General features: G+C 46.5%; 1 long non-coding RNA gene across 1 annotated transcript; it reads left to right on the top strand.

The window, feature by feature from the left end:
* The first annotated feature begins 4,241 nt into the window (after positions 1-4,241).
* On the top strand, positions 4,242-6,011 carry LOC119309401. Its single transcript, XR_005150496.1, has 3 exons — positions 4,242-4,737; positions 5,303-5,473; positions 5,666-6,011. It is a non-coding gene; the product is annotated as an uncharacterized LOC119309401 (long non-coding RNA).
* Positions 6,012-7,061: the final 1,050 nt, after the last annotated feature.

Genomic DNA, 7,061 nt, shown 5'->3' with positions numbered 1-7,061 from the left:
GGCTTTTTTTTTGCATGGTAATACGTGTCTCATTTATATCATAAGTATCATAGTACAAGTCACGTAACCGACCTGGCAAAACTGAAAAGACGGCAGAAAGCTAGCCTTTGCACAAAGGAACAACAACCAAAAAGTAAAATTACAATCAAGATTGAAGAAACCTCTGAACTTGACACCAACATCTGTCACCTGCCTCTGGAACCATGACAGTAGCCACCAAAGGGAAAAGTGACGGATCACCTTCACACCTGAGCTCGTAGCGGCTCCATCGCTGACATGCAGCTTTGCGGACCTCCAAGGTGGTTCACCAAAGGTAAAACCATTACCGTTGAACGAATCAGACCGGGGCAACACCCCGGACACGCCATCGAACTCCAGATCCGGCACCCCCACACGACTAGAACACCGGAGGAGAAAACCACATCTGCCATCCACGAACCGCGAACCCAGCACACGATCCACCATCTTCTAGATGCCGCCGATGCAGACCACAATCTGTATCCGCTCCTAGACTACCTCCCAAGCTCCGCGCCGGCGCTGGAGCAAACGTCGTCGCAACGGCGGAGCCCGAGGACACAGGTCCACCACAAAGATGTCGCCGCCGCCACGCAATCCTTGCTTGAACTGACTGATTGCCAAATCCATCCCCAACCATAAGACCGATCGCCTTGTTGGAGTAGAATCCGAAGAAACTTTATTCAGCGCCGCCATCACCGCCGCCGAAGCCAAGACGATGGATGGACTAAAATCCTAATCTACAAAAGAGAAAACGATCCACACGCGTGGATCCGACGATCCCCCTCACCACCGACGACCGAGGCCGCCGGACGGCGGCGGCGGGGAAGACTCCTGGCGGCGGCGGCGGGGAAGACTCCTGGCGATGAGGTCGCCTTTTCTTTCTTCTGGCCATACTATGTTTGAGGCTAATCGTTGCAAAAGGGGCTAAGCGCCGTATAACGATGTATTGACACTGTATCTGACAGCGCGGCCCCACCTGTCAGGTGGCATATTGTTTTTGCAGATAAGACCCCCGCATTGCACTTAATCACACAAATGCTCCCGCGAAGTTGAAAAAGGGAAATTGCGCAAGCTAGAATTCGAACCCGCGCCCTCCCTGTTTTGACGGCGAGGCCCTTCCACTACGCAAGGCCCAGTCAGTTGCTCAGTTAGGATATTAAGTTCTTATATTATTAGACCGTTAAATAAATAAAACGAACCAAAAAAGTAGCGATCGCAGAGAGAGCGCGCCGCAGCCGGGATTCAAACAAGCGACGAGGGCGATGCAGCGCGCGCTCACTACCGCTGCGCCGCGAGTGTTCCTCTGTTTACGTAGCACGCGTAAATGTTTTATACTGTGCTTCGTTCTCTTTTTCATACGGTAACAAAAAAGATAAATAGCGCGTGCCCTACATAGTGTGTGTATCGTATATTGTTAAAAAATTACATCGTATACAAAAAAATTGTAATTTATAAATTTTAAAAAGTACATTGTATATTAAAAAAATGTTCAATGTATATAACAAAATTGTTCATTTATAGTATACAATAATGTTCAATGTATTTTTATAGAATAATGTTCAGTGTGTATTTACAACCTTTTTTGCATACTAAACCTATATAAAAACTGTAAAAGAAATTGAAAACATGAAAATCCGAAGAATACCAAAGATCTGAAAAAGATAAAAGAAATCAGAAACAAAAAAACACGTACAAAAAAAGGAGTTTATGCATTTTTTTTAGAAAGTTCATCGTATATTTATGTTCAGTGTGTATAACAAAATTGTTCATCGTACATTATACAAGAATGTTCAGTGTTTATTTATATAATAATAAACCTATATAAAAAAGAAATGCGAAACAAAAAACATAACTAAAAATGAAAAAAGACCAGGACGTGTCCAAACTAGATAAATGTAAGAATGCCACTAGCCTGGCGCGGGCATCTTTCTACTGCAGTGGCTGGCGCGTTCTTTCTTTCAGTCGTAGGCGCACGTTCGAATCAGCGCAAACACGAGTTTTTTCCGTTTGTTTTATTTATTTAAAGATCACATAATATATGAAACTACTATATTACTACAATAGCCAACATGGGCTAGCGTAGTGGCAGGGCCTCTCCGTCGAAACCGGGACGGCAAGGGTTTGAATCCCCGCCGCGCGCAATTCCTTTTTTTTGACATCGCAGGGGCATTTGCGTCATTAAGTACAATGCGGGGGTCTTATCTGCAAAAACAATATGCCACGTGTCACCTGACAGGTGGGGCCGCGTGGTCAGATACAGCGTCAATACGGCGTTTAGCTCGTTTTGCAACGATTAGCCTCAAACGTGGTACTGACTTGCAAAAAATCTGAGTAGTGGTACTGATCTGTTACAACTGCCCCAAGTGTGGTACTTCCTTGCAATTAACTCCACACAGGCTAAATCGAAACAAAGGGAAGAAACACTGGAAGAGGGATGAATGCCAGATACAGGAAAGAATCAATGGAAGGAAGAAGGCAACAAAAATCAATGCGGGGGTCTTATCTGCAAAAACAATATGCCACGTGTCACCTGACAGGTGGGACGGCAAGGGTTCGAATCCCCGCCGCGCGCAATTCTTTTTTTTAACATCGCGGGGGCATTTGCGTCACTAAGTACAATGCGGGTGTCTTATCTGCAAAAACAATATGCCACGTGTCACTTGACAGGTGGGACCGCGTGGTCAGATACAGCGTCAATACGGCGTTTAACTCGTTTTGCAACGATTAGCCTCAAATGTGGTACTGACTTGCAAAAAATCTGAGTAGTGATACTGATCTGTTACAACTGCCCCAAGTGTAGTACTTTCTTGCAATTAACTCCACACAGGCTAAATCGAAACAAAGGGAAGAAAGACCGGAAGAGGGATGAATGCCAGATACAGGAAAGAATCAATGGAAGGAAGAAGGCAACAAAAATCAATGCGGGGGGCTTATCTGCAAAAACAATATGCCACGTGTCACCTGACAGGTGGGACGGCAAGGGTTCGAATCCCCGCCGCGCGCAATTCTTTTTTTTTAACATCGCAGGGGCATTTGCGTCATTAAGTACAATGCGGGGGTCTTATCTGCAAAAACAATATGCCACGTGTCACCTGACAGGTGGGGCCGCGTGGTCAGATACAGCGTCAATACGGCGTTTAGCTCGTTTTGCAACGATTAGCCTCAAACGTGGTACCGACTTGCAAAAAATCTAAGTAGTGATACTGATCTGTTACAACTGCCCCAAGTGTGGTACTTCCTTGCAATTAACTCCACACAGGCTAAATCGAAACAAAGGGAAGAAAGACTGGAAGAGGGATGAATGCCAGATACATGAAAGAATCAATGAAAGGAAGAAGGCAACAAAAATCAATGCGGGGGTCTTATCTGCAAAAACAATATGCCACATGTCACCTGACAGGTGGGGCCGCGTGGTCAGATACAGCGTCAATACGGAGTTTAGCTCGTTTTGCAACGATTAGCCTCAAACGTGGTACTGACTTGCAAAAAATCTGAATAGTGGTACTGATCTGTTACAACTGCCCCAAGTGTGGTACTTCCTTTCAATTAACTCCACACAGGCTAAATCAAAACAAAGGGAAGAAAGACTGAAAGAGGGATGAATGCCAGATACAGGAAAGAATCAATGGAAGGAAGAAGGCAACAAAAATCAAATCAGGCGAGATTCAGACCGGCGAGGCGCTCAGGCCAGGCCACTTGCTCCCAGCCTGCTACCCACCGACCGCCCCTATAGCTCCTCTTTACATTGACAAATCGCACACAACGCCATCAATTTTTTTCCCTCCCCACGCCGCGTCGCCACCCAGAGTGAGCTCGAAGGGACGCGTGTTCCCTAAAGTGGCACCTGGCTTTTCAAAGGCGGTTGAACATGAGTCAACATAGGCTGACAAAGTGGTTCATGCACCCTTCAACGCCCCGATTCACCCTAGAGCTGCATTTCGTGGGAGTTTAGTACCTTTACTGATGGCAGTCGAGGGATTATGGCAAAATGTTGTGGATGCACAGGCGTACATACAGGGACACAGGCATTCAACACTCACACTTGACTAAATAGGCTTACTTGCAATATTTTCAGCATGAATATTATTCCTGTATCAATACCTGCCGGCACGTGTATTAGACCTTGTTACGCATAGATAATTTGTGGTGGAAATGTAATCTTTTGTGATGTTTAACCAGCCGCTGGCACCAATTTTTTTCAACGACTGTTGGAGATGCTCTCACACTGGACCACCGAGTGCCCACTAGCCACTCCCACTCCCCTCGTTCCGCTTCCGCCGGCCGTTGCCAACCCCGCGCCACCACCAAACCCTGGCCGTGCGCCGCCCGTTCCCCATCCCACGTCCCAGCAAGCGCACCCGAGCGCCGCCCACTTCGTCTCCCGGCGCCCCCTCCCACTGGCCGCGCCGATCCCCTCGCCGTCCTCCAGCTCCAGCTCGACCCCGACACCGCCGACGTAAGCAGCCTCTCGACCCGAGCTCCGTCCTCCTGCTCCTGCCCGACACCGAGTTCTATCGACCGGATCCTCAAGCTCCACCACCGACCTCTTCTCCCAGCTCCTGCCCAACCCTAGCGCCGTCGACCTCGTCTTCTAGCTTGGCCGCCTACCTCGTATTCCAGCTGCCTGCCGGCCGCCGGTTCGGGTCGCTACTGGTTGCCGCCCGATCTCCTCCGCAGTCGTCGCCCCGAGCATGTCCACCTCGCCTCGGTGGTGAGAAGGTAGAGCATTGTCATCTCTCCCTTCTGAAGCAAATGCTATTCACAGTATGGAGCTTCCCGTGCTAAGCACTCTGAAATGGAGGATGCTCTCTCTGACACCCTTCTCTTACATTGATCGCTTCCTTGAGAAGTTCAATTAGGGGAAGCGGCCAGCTAATTTTCTTATGAATCAAAATAAGAATCATCCATATAGTTTATTTGAGCATCAGATACTCAGAGAACATGATATTGTCTCTTTTGATTCATAACAACTACAGTAAGTTTCTTCAACTCAGATCTTCTGAGACTGCAGCACTACAATGACTCTTTCAGCTGCTGTTGAAGCCCAAATTCTTGACTTAGACATCACTCTTGTAGCTTACAAAATCCCAGTAGACAGGGCTCTGAATTATAGTTGATTTGGATAGCAGTTTTGTAGCTCATAACAGCGGCTGTGATGAAACAAGAAAAATATGTATCTTGAAGAGAGGAGGAAGCTTATTTTCTCTTAGAAAAAAACATATGTGCAATGTACAGGCTCTGAATTAAAGTTGATTATGACCACTTCTGTATGTGCAATGTGCAGCTATGTGTGAGGCTCTGCATACACTGCAATGAACAGCAAGTAAAGGATACATAACCAAGACCCAGTGAATCTCTCACACCATGGCGAAGCACATCAAGCACAATGGCCAAGCTCTCCTACTACTTTCGTTGGTTCTTGTGATTTGCTTGGCCACTCCTCCGCCGATATACGGTAAAATTAACAATTAAAGTCTGTTATTTCGAGTAGTCATCGGTATGTTCAAAGTTGCTTCATCAACCCCATGGAAAGATCAGATCCAGAGTGGTTTTCCATGTAGACTTTATGACTTCATATACAGAATAAATCTACTTATCTTGTTATTGGGAGAATATATTGTAACTACTTCAATTTTCTTTCTCTTAGGACGGAGCATCGACAAGATGGGGATCAACATAACGGATGTGAGCTATCGTTGTCGCTACGCCATATTTCCGCCAAATGCATTCAAGTGGTGCTGCGATGGTCCTTGCTGGGGTGGCCCGTGCTACAAGCACAGAGACGATTGCGTCAAGACTTGCCAGTGTCCCGGCCCATGAATGATGATCATCATGTTTCCTATCAATCTGCACTTTGCTGATTGCGTTGGAGCGAATAATTTTAGTGTTTCTGAAACTGTACTAGTTTTTTTTCCTTTTCCTATCGATTTGTAAGTCTGCGTGTGGAAACTCACCCTGATGTGTGGTGGTGTAAGGGAAAGGAAATGGCGATCTGTCGGAGGCTCGGAGCTGGTTGCCAGTTTTTCCCCAATTTGCCCGGACAAGAAAACGAGCTACCTTGAGGATGAAGTAAGGTGCTCTTTGATGCGTAGGATTCTAAAATCGCGGGAACAGAAAAAGCATGGGATTGAAATGTTATGCTCATCTCAATCCTACATGATTTTGGTTTGTTTGATTACATCATCGAAAAACAAAGGATTCTTTGAGAGGTTTGAGGGGACGCTAAAAGTTCTATGGGAACTAGTACAGAGAAATCCTTATAAAAAAATTCTTATAGCATTCAATCCTATGGTTTCAACAACCAACGTAGGAAAAAATCCAAAGGATTTTAATCCTTCAAAATTCTTATGAAGATCCTTTGAATCAATGGAGCCCTTAACCGGGGAAGCAAAATTAATCAATACTCCTATTTGTTAACTGTATGCACGGTCGTCATCGTGCTACATATACTAGAAGTCTAAGCGATCCCTATCTGCTTCTCCCGGAAATAAGCTGTGATCCTGCACTTCATCTTTGGTAGTTTGGTTTTGGACGCCGTACGTGGATGCACAGCACAATCAACGTATCTGCGTGTGAAGAGATGTTTTGAAGGAGGTCGGAACCCTCGTCTCTGTGCATCAAAAGATACACACAACCATCTTTATTAAATTATTATTCCACAAAGGTCTAGCACAAACATAAAACATACATCAAACAATCTCAAGCCACCACGTCACACCTACAAACTTAACAGTGGAGGATGCCATCACAACACCCCACCATCTAGATTTGGGGGTCATCACGGAGCCACCCGCATTCGCTTGGCGTACCGGCAGCACACATCTGTTCCAGCAGACCCTAAGTGTGCACCACAATCCACATGCACACGCTCTAGAAGCCATCATCACCATCGAAATGTCAACCCATCTTTAGGCCAGACATCTGCTTGATCCTTGCCATGCCAACCATAGACGCCGCCACGGCGCCAAACAACACCACTGTCTTGTGCTCGTCCACCATCACACGTACGCCACTAAGACCCCACTGTGCCATGCCGCCTAGAC

This window comes from Triticum dicoccoides, chromosome 5B, assembly GCF_002162155.2.
Source record: "Triticum dicoccoides isolate Atlit2015 ecotype Zavitan chromosome 5B, WEW_v2.0, whole genome shotgun sequence".
In the NCBI taxonomy this organism is placed as follows: domain Eukaryota; kingdom Viridiplantae; phylum Streptophyta; class Magnoliopsida; order Poales; family Poaceae; genus Triticum; species Triticum dicoccoides.
Note: the sequence above shows the minus strand (reverse complement) of the source record. Positions and strands in the feature narration are given on the sequence as shown.